Source organism: Anomaloglossus baeobatrachus, chromosome 2 (genome assembly GCF_048569485.1).
Source record: "Anomaloglossus baeobatrachus isolate aAnoBae1 chromosome 2, aAnoBae1.hap1, whole genome shotgun sequence".
NCBI lineage: Eukaryota > Metazoa > Chordata > Amphibia > Anura > Aromobatidae > Anomaloglossus > Anomaloglossus baeobatrachus.
The window spans coordinates 744,114,519-744,132,990 of NC_134354.1; the positions used below are offsets into that span (position 1 = coordinate 744,114,519).

Genomic DNA, 18,472 nt, shown 5'->3' on the forward strand with positions numbered 1-18,472 from the left:
ATCTCAAAAAATAATGAAAATGACCAGAAATGTCAGAGAACATTACAGTTACAGGAATAAGTTCTGACCCTTTACATAGAGCATGTCAGCTTAAAGAGAGGTACTGGAGGGTTATGAGTTTACTATTGCAATAACATTAGGATAAAGAGAATTGGATAAAAATGGGGCTAAGATTATAAACATATATAAGAGGGATAGTAGAGAACAACAACTAACCAACTCCACCACCAACTAAGCTACACTAATGAAGCTTACCCTACCTAGCTGCAGGGGTTGGCACCCTAAAGAACGGTGGTTGGCGCCCCCACTCGTCCGATGGCTTTCCCTCCTAGCTGCCACTAAAGCCTACACCTACAAAAAGGGTGCATAGGAAATACATTCGTTAAGCCCAAGAGGATGAATAGTTTTTAGTCGGAAGATCCACCTGCACTCCCTCTGGAGGATTTTCTTATCCCAATCACCTCCCCGCCTAAGTGGTAGAACCACATCAATACCTTGGAAGGTGATTTGATTGATGTCATCCCCAAGAAGAGTGTTAAGATGTTTTGCCAGTGGGGTGTCATTCCCAACCCTAACATCTCTCAGATGCTCTCCTATCCTTCTTCTAAATTCTCTCCTAGTCTTACCTATGTATTCTAGTCCACAGGAACATGTGACCTTGTATATAACACCTCTGGTGCGGCAGTTGACAAAGCAGCGGATGTCAAATTCCTTCCCTATGTTGGTACTCCAAAATTTCTTTCCTACCTTCATCGTACTACAGGCCACACACCCACTACAGCGAAAGCAACCCTTAGGACTGCTTCTGAGCCAGTCACAACCTGTGCCCCTATTGTCAACAAAGTGACTATGGGTCAGTCTGTCTTGTAGTGACCTAGCTCGTCTAAAGGTGATCTGTGGTTTCTCTGCAACAAATTTACCAATATCATGGTCCATTTTTAAAATGGACCAGTGTCTTTCCAGTACCTCTCTCATAGCTTTTGAGCCATTATTGAATGTTGTGATGAAACGGACTAGATCAGCTGTATTATCCTGTTTCGGTGCCGGATATAAAAGAGCCGGCCTGCTGATCTCATTGATCTCCTCACGTGCCTTTTTAATAACCGTGTTTGGATACCCTCTTTCGCGGAATCTTTTTTCCAGGTCATCAAACTGTAGTACACACTTCTCTTTATTGGTGCAATTCCTCTTTATTCTAGAAAATTGCCCCTTTGGGATGCCCTTCTTTTGAGACAGAGGATGACTACTCTCCCACCTTAGTAACGAGTTGGTTGCTGTCTCTTTACGGTGGGTACTAGTGGTAATGCATCCTTCATAAGTTTTCTCAATGAGGACATCCAAAAACGGCAACTTAAATCGACTCACTTCAGATGTAAAAAACAATCCGAGATCATTAATTTTCAGTTCCTCTACGAATTGAGACAGTTCAATTTCTGAGCCTTTCCACAGGATAAAGATGTCATCTATAAACCTGCAGCATAGCAGGATTTTATCTGTGGGAAAGATGGAATCGCCCCCAAAAACCACAGTCTCCTCCCACCAACCCAGGAGCAAGTTCGCATACGAGGGCGCACAAGGGCTGCCCATCGCAGTGCCCCTGAGTTGGTGGTAGAACTGATTACCAAATGTAAAGATGTTACGTGTGAGGCAAAATTCCAAAGCTTCCAATAGGAAGGCATTGAGCTCATTGAACTGTCTCCCTCGGCCGTTCAGGAAGTGCGCTACAGCTTGTAGACCCACATTGTGTCTTATCAATGAGTATAATGATTCTACATCAATACTGGCTAGAATGACATCTTCATCCAGTACGACACCCTCAAGCTTCTTCAAGAGGTCAGTCGTGTCTCTTAGGTACGAGTTGAGAGAGATAACAAAAGGGTTTAAGGAGTTCATCTAAATAAATTCCTAAATTTTGGGTAAGACTACCCACTCCGGAAACTATCGGCCTCCCCTTTAATGGGTCCATCCCTTTATGTATCTTCGGGAGACAATAAAATGTTGGAATCACCGGAAATTTAGGAAGAAGGAAGTCAAACTCCCTTTTATCAATTAGACCCTTGTCTCTTGCCCTCAACAAGATCTCTCTCAACTCGTCCGTGTGAACTTTAATGGGGTTATTGGCAAGTTTGCCGTACCCACTGACGTCATTCAAAATACTCAGGCACATATCCCTATATCTATCAACGTCCATCAAGACAACATTGCCGCCCTTATCTGATTTTTTTATTATCAGCTCTGAGGAACGTTCTAGGGACAACAAACCCGACATTTCAGCCTTGGAGAGATTGAAGTCCCGGGACCGGCCTGGCTGCAGATCCTCAATGTCACGGGTAACCAGATTACAAAAGATATCAATAGCACTCACATCACTCATTGGTGGTGGCATTTTTTCACTTTTCTGCTTAAGACCTGTAAAAGGACCAAGACCCCTAATATTAGGATCGATTTCACCAATACTGTAAAGCAGTCTGACGTCCTCCAAGATGTCCTCTGATATACCTAATTCAGCACTCTGTTTTTTGTTCTCTCTTATGTAATGTTTTTTCCACTTGAGTTTGCGGATAAACAAATTCAAGTCCTTTAACCCCTCAAACTTGTCAAAATCAGATGTAGGAACAAACCCCAGACCTTTATTAAGAACTGCTCTTTCCGCATCTGTCAACAAATGTTTTGACAGATTGATTATCTGGGCTGACCCGGTGGTAGGGGGGGTTGTTTTGTCGTTGTTTGTTTCTGAGCGGGTAGTGTGTTTGCTCTAAAAAACGATAACCACCACGTCCCTTCCCTTTGTTCTTACCCCTCCCACGGGAAGCTGTATTTCTACCCTCCAGGTCCGATGTTTCTGTATCTGTAGAGGTACTCTCAGGCTCACTTTGTCTGACGGTCTACTGGAGAAAAAATTGTATGCTTTATTATCTCCGAACTCCTGCAAATCCCTAATATAGAATCTATGCTTTTTTTCCTTAAGATGATATTGAAATTTTTCAATGGTGTTCTGGAGAGTCACCTCCTTATTAACGAACTCACTATCACCTGAAAATTTCTTTATTATATCTATCTGTTCCTTCAAAGCTAGTTCTAGGGTTGCCAAATTTTTGTGTTCTTCCTCCAGCAGACACGTCATCAGTCTAAGTGAGCAATCAGTCACCTCTTTTTCCCACTTTAAGGCTAATTCAGGACTTTTGTACCTGAAGCCAGGTGTGAGAGATATTCTGAGATATCTAGGGACAATTTTTGCCTTCAAATAATTTTCTAGTGATTGCACCTCCCACCATGAGGTGGTGCGTTCTTTATAGATTCTGGTTAGATCATTGAAGGCCCCATTCAGAGTGGGAGTATATTTTTTCTGGACAAAGTTCCTTTCTGAGAACACCTCTTTTGCCTCTGAAATCCAGTTGTTCGTATCTATGCCTGCTGCCAAGAAACCTGCCATATCACATCAGACAATAATAATGCAGCCACTGGTATGGTATATATTATGAAGAATCTGAATTACAGCAATAATACCTAAAATATAACTTTATACCCCTATATATATATAGGGGTATATATATATACCCCTAAATCAGATAAGGGCGGCAATGTTGTCTTGATGGACGTTGATAGATATAGGGATATGTGCCTGAGTATTTTGAATGACGTCAGTGGGTACGGCAAACTTGCCAATAACCCCATTAAAGTTCACACGGACGAGTTGAGAGAGATCTTGTTGAGGGCAAGAGAAAAGTGTCTAATTGATAAAAGGGAGTTTGACTTCCTTCTTCCTAAATTTCCGGTGATTCCAACATTTTATTGTCTCCCGAAGATACATAAAGGGATGGACCCATTAAAGGGGAGGCCGATAGTTTCCGGAGTGGGTAGTCTTACCCAAAATTTAGGAATTTATTTAGATGAACTCCTTAAACCCTTTGTTATCTCTCTCAACTCGTACCTAAGAGACACGACTGACCTCTTGAAGAAGCTTGAGGGTGTCGTACTGGATGAAGATGTCATTCTAGCCAGTATTGATGTAGAATCATTATACTCAACGATAAGACACGATGTGGGTCTACAAGCTGTAGCGCACTTCCTGAACGGCCGAGGGAGACAGTTCAATGAGCACAATGCCTTCCTATTGGAAGCTTTGGAATTTTGCCTCACACGTAACATCTTTACATTTGGTAATCAGTTCTACCACCAACTCAGGGGCACTGCGATGGGCAGCCCTTGTGCGCCCTCGTATGCGAACTTGCTCCTGGGTTGGTGGGAGGAGACTGTGGTTTTTGGGGGTGATTCCATCTTTCCCACAGATAAAATCCTGCTATGGTGCAGGTTTATAGATGACATCTTTATCCTGTGGAAAGGCTCAGAAATTGAACTGTCTCAATTCGTAGAGGAACTGAATATTAATGATCTCGGATTGTTTTTTACATCTGAAGTGAGTCGATTTAAGTTGCCGTTTTTGGATGTCCTCATTGAGAAAACTTATGAAGGATGCATTACCATTAGTACCCACCGTAAAGAGACAGCAACCAACTCGTTACTAAGGTGGGAGAGTAGTCATCCTCTGTCTCAAAAGAAGGGCATCCCAAAGGGGCAATTTTCTAGAATAAAGAGGAATTGCACCAATAAAGAGAAGTGTGTACTACAGTTTGATGACCTGGAAAAAAGATTCCGCGAAAGAGGGTATCCAAACACGGTTATTAAAAAGGCACGTGAGGAGATCAATGAGATCAGCAGGCCGGCTCTTTTATATCCGGCACCGAAACAGGATAATACAGCTGATCTAGTCCGTTTCATCACAACATTCAATAATGGCTCAAAAGCTATGAGAGAGGTATATATATAAAAAGAACCCCCGTTTATTCTCCCCATGTTCTCATTTTTTCTAGATTAACCCAGTAAGAGGTCGTCTCCTCATTAACTCCCCTGATGAATGATATATAGGAAACGCGTCGGGAGAAGGGAGAAGGAGATTCTGGGAGAGGACAGTTAGTCCCTTCATAAGGGGTCCAGGACCTGTGTGGTGAGGGTCTGTTTTGGAAACGCCGAATAGGAGGACTAACTGAACGTATTATGGGAGACAAGACACCAGCAATTGGGTGAGATTGTTCCCTATCAGACACAACCAGGTTAACAACTTGGCTATTTGAATCCCTGGTTAATGCTGATTTGTTTAACCGAACGTGAAGCATATTAGTCACACACCTGTGGGTGTTATGGTCACGTTAGTAATTAACGCCACTGTTGATTTGTGAATGGGATCTAAGTGAGCGTCCGCATGGATAATCTTGACCATATCGGTTAAATTTGTTTATTTTGCCAGCACCAGTTATATGTTAGGTGTCATTGCGTGTTTACAGGGTATGCCAGTCCCCCGAGTTGTATGGAGGATCTTGTAACCCATTGAATTTTATGCATAGGCAAGGTGATCCTTCCCTATTTTTAGAGGAATTATTAAAAGTTATATTTTAGGTATTATTGCTGTAATTCAGAAAAGATAGTTGAACTGTATAAAACAGGAAAAGGATATAAAAAAAATCTGAAAATTGATCATGCCAGTCAGCAGTGTTCAAACTGTGATTAACAAATGGAAAATCAGGGGCTCTGTAAATACCAAACCACGATCCTATAGACCAACAAACATTTCAGCCAGGAAAATTGTTCAGGATGCAAAATCCCACAAATAACATAAGCTGAAATACAAGACTCACTGAAAACTAGCGGTGTGGCATAAACATTACATTTGGAGAGGTGTAAACAAGGCCTATGATGAAAGGAACACTATTCTTACTGTAAAGCACGAAGGTCGATCGCTGATGATGTGGGGATGTGTGAGCTACAAAGGCACAGGAAACTTGGTCAAGGTTGAATGAAAGATGAATTCAGCACAATATCAGCAAATACTGGAGGCAAATTTGCACTCATCAGCCCAGAAGCTGCGCATTGGACGTTCCAACATGACAAAGATCCAAAACACAAGGCTAAGTCGACATTGGCTACAGCAAAACAAAGTGAAGGTTCTGGAGTGGCCATCTCAGTCTCCTGATCTCAATTCAAGCGCACAGTTGATGCAAAAAAGCACAGGAATTTACAGGAACTGGGCAGCTTTACCATCTGAGAAAATAAAGAGCCTCATCCACAACTACCAGAAAAGACTTCAAGCTGTCATTGATGTTAGAGGGGGCAATACACGGTATTAAGAACTGGGGTATGTGAACTTTTGATTGGGGTCATTTGGATGTTTTTGGTTGTGATTATGAGTTCAAAAGAGAAAACACAGTAGTTGGTGAGGTCGGTGCTGTGCACATGTGCACGGCCTCATCAGCGCCATGCTCGTACCCGCCCATAATCTCGCGCCTGCGCATTTAGCTCACCAGTGCGAGCGAGGGCAGCTGTTTTCTGCTCTGCCCGCGATATGGCAGAGCGAACTGCGCCTGCGCAAGCCGACCTAACTGTACAGGCGCGAGATTTTAAAATGTGACGAAGAGGATGACGGAGGGCGTCATTCCGTCAATCAAGAAAGGAGGACGGTGATCAGCGGCAGGAGGGGGGAAAGGAGCAGAAAATGAGCCCGCCCATCTGACTAACACAGGTAATTAGCATACCTAACGGCTAAATTTTATAAAGTTATTTTTGGGGTCTGGAAGGGGAGTCAGGGCGCCAAGGTGCACCTTCATAGAATGCAGCACAGGAGCTGCAGAAGGGGATTATTTTAGTTTAAGGGTATGTGCGCACTAGGCGTTTTTTTCACGCTGCGTTTTTATGTGCGTTTTTGTCTTAAAAAACGCACCCACGGCAAAAAAAGCATGCGTTTTTACCGCGTTTTTTGCTGTATTTTTGCTCACTGCGTTTTTAATCAGTGAACAATGCCATTAAAGATTGTTGATGAAAAAAAAAGAAAAAAAAAAAGGTCTGATGTCATTTTCTTCAATATGTTCTTCATTGTATGCAGGAGAGCAGACAACTGTAGAACTAGTGTATGCAGGAGAGCAGACAGCAGCTGCAGAACTACAAGGCTCAGCATCCTCCATCCAGGACTGTATGCAGGAGTTTTTTGCCCCAAAAAAAAAAAGAAAATGACATGGGCTTCGCTATATTTTTGTATGCTAGCCAGGTACAGCAGGCAGGTACGGGCTGCCCCCAACCCCCAGCTGCCTATTTGTACCCGTCTGGCAATCAAAAATATAGGGAAGCCCCTTTTTTTTATTTTATTTCATGAATTTCAAGAAATAATTAAAAAAAAAGTGATGTGGGCTTCGCCCAATTTTTGAGTCCAGCCAGGTACAACTAGGCAGCTGTGGATTGGAATCCGCAGTGAAGGGTGCCCATGCTTTATGGGCACCCCCGCTGCGAATTGCAGTCCGCAGCCACCCCAGAAAATGGCGCTTTCATAGAAGCGAAATCTTCTGGCGCTGTATCCAATTCTTCCAGCTGCCCTGATGTCGGGTGGCTCGCTGGGTAATAATGGGGTTAGGGCTAGCTGTATATTGTCAGCTGGCCCTAAGCCCGAAATTCATGATGTCACGCCAATATTAGACATGGCCACCATGAATTTCTAGTAAAGATAAAAAAAACACAACACACAGAAAAATATTTTTATTAGAAATAAAACACAACACAATTAGTGACTCCATCTTTATTGAAATAAAGAACCCCCCCTCCTCCACAGTAATCCTGGGTCAAGGGTCCCGCGCCGTCCAATCTGGATCCAATATCATCTGATCGGTTTGCTGGAAGGCAAAGCGAACAGATGATGTGTCAGATTCATGGATGTGAATCACATCACACAGCAGCTGATTGTATAAAAGACATTAATACAATCAGCTGAAAAATCAGTGCAAAAAAACAACAAAAAAACCCACTCACTTATGTGCTGATTACCGGCAGATCCTGAAGCGGAGTCTGATCCCGTCCGATCGCTGCAGGAGCTGCCGGTAATCAGCTGATGAAGTCTCCTGACGGCAGGATCAGCTGATAAGTTAAGCCGACCGGGCGCTAAAAAGCCGGCGACACTGCGAGAATTACGATCAGCTGATGCGTCAGGTGACTGCATCAGGTGATCCATCGCCAGGTCCTGCAGCCATCGGACGTGCCCGGGGAGACTGCACACAGCCGGAGCGGCGGTTCCGGGAGAGGAGCTGGGAGCGGATATGGCACCGGGACCCTGCAGACAGGTGAGTATGACATTTTTTTTTTCTACTGTTCACTTTTGTTTTCGCCGCTGCCTCTACCTCCCGCCCAGACATGACACCGCACGGGAGCGGACATGGCACCGGGCGGGTTGTGGAAGCAGCGGTGACGGTACCGGGAGGATTCACGCTTCTGTGTTTACCAACAGAAGGAATCCTCTTCCTGTACACGTCACTTTAGTACCCACCCTTTCCGTTTATAGCTGCGTTTTTAGTCATAGAAACGCAGCTATATGTGTTTATCATTGCGTTTTTGAACATCTCATTGAACTCAATGGGTGAAAAACGCAGTGAAAAACGCAGAAATAATTGACATGCTGCGTTTTTGTGGTCACCACAAAAACGCAGCTACAAAAAAACGCAGTGTGCGGACAGCAAAAATTAAAACTCATAGACATTGCTGGGGAAGCAATGTCACTGCGTTTTCAGCGCAAAAACGCGGTAACAAACGCTGCTAAAAACGTAGCAAAATTGCCTAGTGCGCACAAGGCCTAATATTGAAAAATCTGGTGACAGGTTCCCTTTAATGAAGCTACAAAGAAAGAAGGGAATTTTGTTACTTACCGTAAATTCCTTTTCTTCTAGCTCCTATTGGGAGACCCAGACGATTGGGTGTATAGCACTGCCTCCGGAGGCCACACAAAGCAATTACACTAAAAAGTGTAAGGCCCCTCCCCTTCTGGCTATACACCCCCAGTGGGATCACTGGCTCACCAGTTTTAGTGCAAAAGCAAGAAGGAAAATAGGAAGCCAATAACTGGTTTAAACAAATTCACTCCGAAGTAACGTCGGAGAACTGAAAACCATTCAACATGAACAACATGTGTACCCGAAAAACAACCAAAAATCCCGAAGGACAACAGGGCGGGTGCTGGGTCTCCCAATAGGAGCTAGAAGAAAAGGAATTTACGGTAAGTAACAAAATTCCCTTCTTCTTCGGCGCTCCATTGGGAGACCCAGACGATTGGGACGTCCAAAAGCTGTCCCTGGGTGGGTACAGAATACCTCATGTTAGAGCTGCGAAGACAGCCCTCCCCTACGGGGAGGCAACTGCCGCCTGCAGGACTCTTCTACCTAGGCTGGCGTCCGCCGAAGCATAGGTATGCACCTGATAATGTTTGGTGAAAGTGTGTAGACTCGACCAGGTAGCTGCCTGGCACACCTGTTGAGCCGTAGCTTGGTGTCGTAATGCCCAGGACGCACCCACGGCTCTGGTAGAATGGGCCTTCAGCCCTGATGGAAACGGAAGCCCAGCAGAACGGTAGGCTTCAAGAATTGGTTCTTTGATCCATCGAGCCAGGGTGGCCTTAGAAGCCTGCGACCCTTTGCGCTTACCAGCGACAAGGACAAAGAGTGCATCCGAACGGCGCAGGGGCGCCGTGCGGGAAATGTAGATTCTGAGTGCTCTCACCAGATCTAACAAATGTAAATCCTTCTCATACCGATGAACTGCATGAGGACAAAAAGAAGGCAAAGAGATATCCTGATTAAGATGAAAAGAGGATACCACCTTCGGGAGAAACTCCTGAATGGGTCGCAGCACTACCTTGTCCTGGTGGAAGACCAGGAAGGGAGCCTTGGATGACAGCGCTGCTAGCTCAGACACTCTCCGAAGAGATGTGATCGCTACCAGAAAAGCAACTTTCTGTGATAGTCTAGAAAGTGAAACCTCCCTCAGAGGCTCGAAGGGCGGCTTCTGGAGGGCAACTAGTACCCTGTTCAGATCCCATGGATCTAACGGCCGCTTGTACGGGGGTACGATATGACAAACCCCCTGCAGGAACGTGCGTACCTTAGAAAGTCGTGCTAGACGCTTCTGAAAAAAGACGGATAGCGCCGAGACTTGCCCTTTAAGGGAGCCGAGCGACAAACCTTTTTCTAACCCAGATTGCAGGAAAGAAAGAAATGTAGGCAATGCAAATGGCCAGGGAGACACTCCCTGAGCAGAGCACCAGGATAAGAATATCCTCCACGTTCTGTGGTAGATCTTAGCGGACGTGGGCTTCCTAGCCTGTCTCATGGTGGCAACGACCCCTTGGGATAATCCTGAAGACGCTAGGATCCAGGACTCAATGGCCACACAGTCAGGTTCAGGGCCGCAGAATTCCGATGGAAAAACGGCCCTTGGGACAGCAAGTCTGGTCGGTCTGGTAGTGCCCACGGTTGGCCGACCGTGAGATGCCACAGATCCGGATACCACGCCCTCCTTGGCCAGTCTGGGGCGACGAGTATGACGCGGCTGCAGTCGGATCTGATCTTGCGTAGCACTCTGGGCAAGAGTGCCAGAGGTGGAAACACATAAGGGAGCCGGAACTGCGACCAATCTTGCACTAAGGCGTCTGCCGCCAGAGCTCTGTGATCGCGAGACCGTGCCATGAAGGTTGGGACCTTGTTGTTGTGCCGGGACGCCATTAGGTCGACGTCCGGCCTTCCCCAGCGGCGACAGATTTCCTGAAACACGTCCGGGTGAAGGGACCATTCCCCTGCGTCCATGCCCTGGCGACTGAGGAAGTCTGCTTCCCAGTTTTCTACGCCGGGGATGTGAACTGCGGATATGGTGGAGGCCGTGGCTTCCACCCACATCAGAATCCGCCGGACTTCCTGGAAGGCTTGCCGACTGCGTGTCCCCCCTTGGTGGTTGATGTATGCCACCGCTGTGGAGTTGTCCGACTGAATTCGGATCTGCCTTCCTTCCAGCCACTGCTGGAAGGCTAGTAGGGCAAGATACACTGCTCTGATTTCCAGAACATTGATCTGAAGGGTGGACTCCTGCTGGGTCCACGTACCCTGAGCCCTGTGGTGGAGAAAAACTGCTCCCCACCCTGACAGACTCGCGTCTGTCGTGACCACCGCCCAGGACGGTGGTAGGAAGGATCTTCCCTGTGATGAGGTGGGAAGAAGCCACCACTGCAGAGAGTCCTTGGCCGTCTGGGAAAGGGAGACTTTCCTGTCCAGGGATGTTGACTTCCCGTCCCATTGGCGGAGAATGTCCCATTGAAGAGGGCGCAGATGAAACTGCGCAAACGGAACCGCCTCCATTGCCGCCACCATCTTCCCGAGGAAGTGCATGAGGCGTCTTAAGGAGTGCGACTGACTTTGAAGGAGAGCCTGCACCCCAGTCTGTAGTGACCGCTGCTTGTCCAGCGGAAGCTTCACTATCGCTGAGAGAGTATGAAACTCCATGCCAAGATACGTCAGTGATTGGGTCGGTAACAGAGTTGACTTTGAGAAGTTGATGATCCACCCGAACGTCTGGAGAGTCTCCAGTGCAACATCCAGGCTGAGTTGGCATGCCTCCTGAGAGGGTGCCTTGACAAGTAGATCGTCCAAGTAAGGGATCACAGAGTGTCCCTGAGAGTGCAAGACTGCTACCACTGCCGCCATGACCTTGGTGAACACCCGTGGGGCTGTCGCCAGACCAAATGGCAGAGCTACGAACTGAAGATGGTCGTCTCCTATCACGAAGCGTAGAAAGCGTTGGTGCTCTGTAGCAATCGGCACGTGGAGATAAGCATCTTTGATGTCTATTGATGCTAGGAAATCTCCTTGAGACATTGAGGCAATGACTGAGCGGAGGGATTCCATCCGGAACCGCCTGGCGTTCACATGCTTGTTGAGCAGTTTTAGGTCCAGAACAGGACGGAATGAGCCGTCCTTTTTTGGCACCACAAAGAGATTGGAGTAAAAACCTTGTCCTCGTTCCCGAAGAGGAACAGGGACCACCACTCCTTCTGCTCTTAGAGAATGCACCGCCTGCAGAAGGGCATCTGCTCGGTCGGGATGTGGGGAAGTTCTGAAGAACCGAGGCGGAGGCCGAGAACTGAACTCTATCCTGTACCCGTGAGACAAAATGTCTGTTACCCACCGGTCTTTGACCTGTGGCAGCCAAATGTCGCAAAAGCGGGAGAGCCTGCCACCGACCGAGGATGCGGAGGGAGGCGGCCGAAAGTCATGAGGCAGCCGCCTTGGAAGCGGTACCTCCGGTTGCTTTCTTGGGGCGTGAGTGAGTCCGCCAGGAATCAGAGCTCCTTTGCTCTTTCTGAGTCCGTTTGGACGAGGAGAATTGGGGCTTGCCCGAGCCTCGAAAGGACCGAAACTTTGACTGCCACTTCCTCTGTTGAGGTTTGTTTGATCTGGGCTGGGGTAAGGAAGAGTCCTTACCTTTGGACTGTTTAATGATTTCCGCCAATTGCTCACCAAACAGTCTGTCTCCAGATAATGGCAAGCTGGTTAAACATTTTTTAGAAGCAGAATCTGCTTTCCATTCTTTTAACCACAAGGCTCTGCACAAAACTACAGAGTTGGCGGATGCCATTGAGGTACGGCTCGTAGAGTCTAGTACCGCATTGATAGCGTAGGTCGCAAACGCAGTCATTTGCGTAGTTAAGGACGCCACTTGCGGCACTGCTGGACTTAAGAAAGAGTCCACCTGTGCCAGACCAGCTGAAATAGCTTGGAGCGCCCACACGGCCGCGAATGCTGGAGCAAACGACGCGCCAATAGCTTCATAGACAGATTTCAACCAAAGGTCCATCTGTCTGTCATTGGCATCTTTAAGTGAAGCCCCATCCTCCACTGCAACTATGGATCTAGCTGCAAGCCTGGATATTGGAGGGTCCACTTTTGGACACTGGGTCCAGCGCTTGACCACGTCAGGGGGAAAGGGATAACGTGTATCCTTCAGACGTTTGGAAAAACGCTTGTCCGGATAAGCATGGTGTTTCTGGATTGATTCTCTGAAGTCAGAGTGGTCCAGAAAAGTACTCAATTTACGCTTGGGATACCTGAAATGGAATTTCTCCTGCTGGGCAGCTGCCTCCTCTGCTGAAGGGGCTGGGGGAGAAATATCCAACAGCCTATTGATGGCCGCTATAAGGTCATTTACCATGGCGTCACCATCTGGCGTATCCAAATTGAGTGCGGTGTCAGGACCAGACTCCTGATCACCCACCTCTGTCTCATCATATAGAGACCCTTCTCGCTGAGACCCTGACCCGCGTGATGACGTGGAGGGTCTCTCCCAGCGAGTTCGCTTAGGCGGCCTGGGACTGTCGTCAGAGTCAGAGCCCTCAGCCTGTGATGCCTGGGACCCCCTTGAAGTACGGATTAGTTCCAACTGAGGGGGACCGGGGAACATAGACACAGCAGTGTCCATGGTCTGAGCAACTGGCCTGGACTGCAAGGTCTCCAGGATTTTTGTCATAGTCACAGACATTTTGTCAGCAAAGACTGCAAATTCTGTCCCCGTCACCGGGGCAGGGTTCACAGGCGTCTCTGCCTGGGCTACCACCACCATAGACTCTGGCTGCCGAAGTGCCACTGGGACTGAACATTGCACACAATGAGAGTCGTTGGAGCCTGCTGGTAGATTAGCCCCACATGCTGTACAAGCAGTGTATACAGCCCGTGCCTTGGCACCCTTGCGTTTTGTGGATGACATGTTGCTGTCTCCTCAGAGCAATATAGGGGTATACAGCCAAGAAGCGACCGTACAGTGCAGTATATATATATATATATCTGGTACAGGAAAAAGTACACCAATACAACACTGTGGCACTAGTGGGGCCAGCACTAATGTGCTGCTTACCGCCCGCTAAACGCGGGTGTGTGGTCGCCAGAAATCCCTAGTCTGGGTCTCCCAGAGCCTGTGTCCGTCCTCCAGCCAGACTGCATGCAGGAATGGCTGCCGGCGTCCTGTGGAGGGGGGGGGCGGGCCCTGGGCGTGCTCAGACCAAAAGCGGGAAACCTGCGTCCCACTGTGCCTAGTGAGAGGGCTGGAGCATGTAAATAAGGCTCCAGCCCTCGGCGCTGACGATTGCACAGCGTCTGTCCCATTCCCTGAGTGACAGGGAGGGGGCGGGAACGAAGCGGAGCTAGGCCGAAAAAGCCGGGGACTAAATTTATAAGCGCCGCCGCCGTAAAAGCGCGGTCGGCGCTAAGTCCCCGGCGCACTACAAGTCCCAGCCGCGCCGCCGCTCCGAGAGTGGCCGGCGCGGTAGTTCCCAGCACATGAAGTCACACAGCTAAGCTGCTGTGACTCAAACCCCAGCGTGCAGCGCTACTGTCCCCGGCGCACTAACACACCCAGCAAGTCTGGCGTGTGCGTGCCTGTCTGTACGGGGACACAGAGTACCTGAAAGTTGCAGGGCCTTGTCCCTGAACGGTACCCAGCTCCGTATCCAGCAGGTTCACTGGGTCTGTGGATGGAGCCCGGCCTCAGGGCTTGGGGGCCGGTAAGATCCCACTTCCTCAGAGCCCCTCAGGGGGATGGGGAAGGAAAACAGCATGTGGGCTCCAGCCTCTGTACCCGCAATGGGTACCTCAACCTTACAAACCACAAGTGGGGTAAGAAGGGAGCATGCTGGGGGCCCCATATGGGCCCTCTTTTCTTCCATCCGACATAGTCAGCAGCTACTGCTGACTAAACAGTGGAGCTATGCGTGGATGTCTGACCTCCTTCGCACAAAGCAGAAAACTGGTGAGCCAGTGATCCCACTGGGGGTGTATAGCCAGAAGGGGAGGGGCCTTACACTTTTTAGTGTAATTGCTTTGTGTGGCCTCCGGAGGCAGTGCTATACACCCAATCGTCTGGGTCTCCCAATGGAGCGCCGAAGAAAATAAAAATACCCCTAAGGCTACTTTCACACTGGCGTTCAGCGCAGTCCGTCACTATGGAGACTAGCGCAGTCCGTTAACGCACTGTGCTATTCTCCATAGACTTGTATGGACGACGCACTGTAACGCAAGTGTCAGCGTTGCATCCGCTGGACGACGCAGCATCGTTATTTTGACGCTGCGCCGGGCGGATGGAACGCTGCATATAACTTTTTTTGAGAAGCGGAAACCTTTATTTTTCACTGCGCATGCTCTCTTTTTTTTTTTAAATCACAAACTTTACTTTATTTCTCGGTGGCCGAACGTTCAGCTGAGCGCTCGGCCGCCGGCATGTCAAGTCACTCAGCTGAGCGCTCGGCCGCCGGCATGTCGGGGCACTCAGCTGAGCGCTCGGCCGCCGGCATGTCGGGGCACTCAGCTGAGCGCTCGGCCGCCGGCATGTCGGGGCACTCAGCTGAGCGCTCGGCCGCCGGCATGTCGGGGCACTCAGCTGAGCGCTCGGCCGCCGGCATGTCGGGGCACTCAGCTGAGCGCTCGGCCGCCGGCATGTCGGGGCACTCAGCTGAGCGCTCGGCCGCCGGCATGTCGGGGCACTCAGCTGAGCGCTCGGCCGCCGGCATGTCGGGGCACTCAGCTGAGCGCTCGGCCGCCGGCATGTCGGGGCTCTCAGCTGAGCGCTCGGCCGCCGGCATGTCGGGGCTCTCAGCTGAGCGCTCGGCCGCCGGCATGTGAGAGCGCTCGGCCGCCGGCTATTAAGAGCGATCAGCTGATCGTTCACAATAGTCAGCTGCCGGTACTGTAAAGAAGAAAAAAAATAAATAAATAAATAAATAACGCTTTCCGTTATTTTGTACGATCCGTAGCATTGCGTTGTACCACTATATGCAACGCATTCGTTGCATCCGTCACACAACGCAATGCTACGGAAGCCGTCCAACGCAAGTGGGAAACTAGCCTAAAAAGCTTCTTTTTACAGTATCTGCAAAAGCTGTGAGATTCCAGAAATTACCTGCACACACACACTTGTTTTTTTCCCTGACTGAAATGGAAAACTGCTGCATTTCTTAAAGAAGCAGTATGTCAATTCTTGCAGCGTTTTTACTTATTTTTTCTCTCCATTGAAGGCATTGAGCGAAATAATGCAGCTGCGTTTTTTTCTGCATTTTTGCTGCTTTTGCGATGAATAAAACTAACTTTATTTAAACACTGGCTGTAATACCTGGTGTTTTCTGGGATAGTAATTAAGTCTGTCTCTCTCACCCTCTCCCTCCGTCTCTCACCACCAACATATTACCTCACACATAAGCTTCTTAGGCTATGAGTGCACGTTGCATTCTGCCGTGACAAATATTCTGCAGTGTTTTGTCACTGCATGTGCATTTCAAAACGCAGCCAAAATGCTGCGTTTTGGATGCATTTTGAATGCAGAATGGATGCGTTCTGGATGCTTGCTCTCCACAGAGAGTGGGAAACGCATCCAAAACGCACAAAAGAAGTGACATGTTGCTTTTTTGAACGCATCGATTTTGCAAAAAATTTGGCATCCAAAACACTGCATTTCAAAACACAACGTGCGCATGGAATTTGCTTAATTGTCATAGGCTTTGCTGGGGACACACAACGCATGCGTTTACGCTGCAGTTTAAAACGCTGCGTAAACGCATGAAAAAACGCAACGTGCGCACACAGCCTTATACTGAGAATGTCCATTGTTGCCTATAGCAACCAATCACAGCTGCTATTAATGACCTGTAGCAAAACAGAAGCAGAGCTGTGATTGGCTACTATAGGCCACCTGATAAATATCCAGGCTAAGACCTTGTGCCCACGTTGCTCTTTTCATGCTTTTATCCCTTGCTTCTTTTAATCAATAAAAGCAAGGAAAAAACACCCTAGCAAAGTCTATGAGAATCGTGACTTGCTCTGCACACGCTTCTTTTTTCCTTGTAGTTTTTGCTGCTGAAGAAAGAAGTAGCATGTCAATTGTTTCTGTGTTTTCTCCCCAATTACCTTCAATGGAGTCAGTGAAAAACGCAAGAAAAAACGCTTGTACACATTGCTTTTCTTGTGTGTTTTTGTGCTTTTTGACGTCACTGGGGTTCCCTGCAGCAAATTCCTCATGTTAGGTTTTTTACCGCGGGACCTTGCTGCAGGGAAGTCCGGTGAGATCACAAGGTGAATCGAGTTCATGCTGGCAGATCACTGAGGTTTCCTGCAAATCAGCCGGCATGACCTCAGTACATCTTGTGATGTCACCGGGGTTCCCTGCACCTAGGCCTCGTGGTCTTTACTGCGGGACTTTGCTGTAGGGAACTCCGGTGACGTAGGTGCCCTGGTCTGTGAGGTGATCCGTACCTCAGTAACCCGAGGACATCATGGTGACGACCCAGGGTTACTATGACAGTGATCGGGCCCCTGTGATCGCATTACAGGGACCAGATCACCAGGGAGGGGTAAGCAATTCAGATCACCAGGGAGGGGTAAGCAGTTCTGCACAAAAAAACGCAACATGGGCCCATAGCCTTACTGTAAATACAGCCAATATATTATCTCACACATCCAAACAGTTAGTAGCAGGGTTTTTTGGGGGGGCGAATAACTTTAAAGAGCGAGGTTATAATTTCCCATGAAAACGTAAGTCTATGACGTTCCCAGAGTCAAATGAGGGGACTGTGAAAAATTTAGTGATTGTAAATGCGACGGTGCGAATTCCTTTAGGAGACATACACACATACAATGAGCTTTATATATAAGATTACTTTTAACAAAAGACATCCCAAAAACACAGCAAAAACACAGCTTTTTTTTACTGCCAAGAGATCAGGTTTTGCTGTAGAAAACAAATACAGCAAAACCAACCACAACATGTGAACATAGTCTAATGCTTTCGTTTTACAAGGGCTGCTTTCACACATCAGTTTTTTGCCATCAGGCATGATCCGGCGAAAAAAAGTGATGAGACGGATCCGGTGAAAAAACAGATCAGTCGCATTAGTTTTTTCCATCCGTTTCTTTCGTTTTTTGACAGATCAGTTTTGATACTGAGCATGTTCAGTTAAAAAACCAACGGATCCGGTGTCCGTAATCCGTTTTTTGCCGTATTATGCCGGATACAGCTTACATAGGCTTCAATTATAAAACACGCCGCAGACAAAAAAACATTCACCTCAACGTTCCATCCGGCCGCCGGACAAGCAAATTTTGCCGGATCCGGCGAAAGCCGGATGGAACGCAAGACCATCGGCCGCAATCCGGCGCTAATAGAAGTCTATTGGGGAGAAAAAGCCACATCTGGCGGCAACAGACGCCGGATCCGTTTTTTTATATTTCTGTCGGATAGTGCCTGATGGCAAAAAACTGATGTGTGAAAGCAGCCAAAATAGGGTGGGGTGGGGGGGGGGGACAGTTTATTATAGCATCTTCTGCTTGGAAAAAAAATGCTGTAAACATTAATAGGCCTGATTGATTATATAGACTCCAGCAGATACTGTCAGAACAAATAACACAAAGAAAACAGCAAATACCCAGCAACATCGGAGCTTTGGATTTATCCAGTGCGGTTATTAGAAATATTAAATATTAAAAGGGTTTGGTTATGATTTTACGAAAGTTACATAAAAGCAGGAAACAGTACATATAGAAAAAGAATAAAAAAATTATTATTATTAATAATAAACAAAACCCAT

The 18,472-nt window shown here is 47.7% G+C and overlaps 1 protein-coding gene across 2 annotated transcripts in view; it reads right to left on the reverse strand.

Moving 5' to 3' along the window:
- SLC35F2 (solute carrier family 35 member F2) overlaps positions 1-18,472 on the reverse strand; it is a 114,630-nt gene that overhangs the window by 38,715 nt on the left and 57,443 nt on the right. The gene's annotated exons all lie outside the window — the stretch shown is intronic.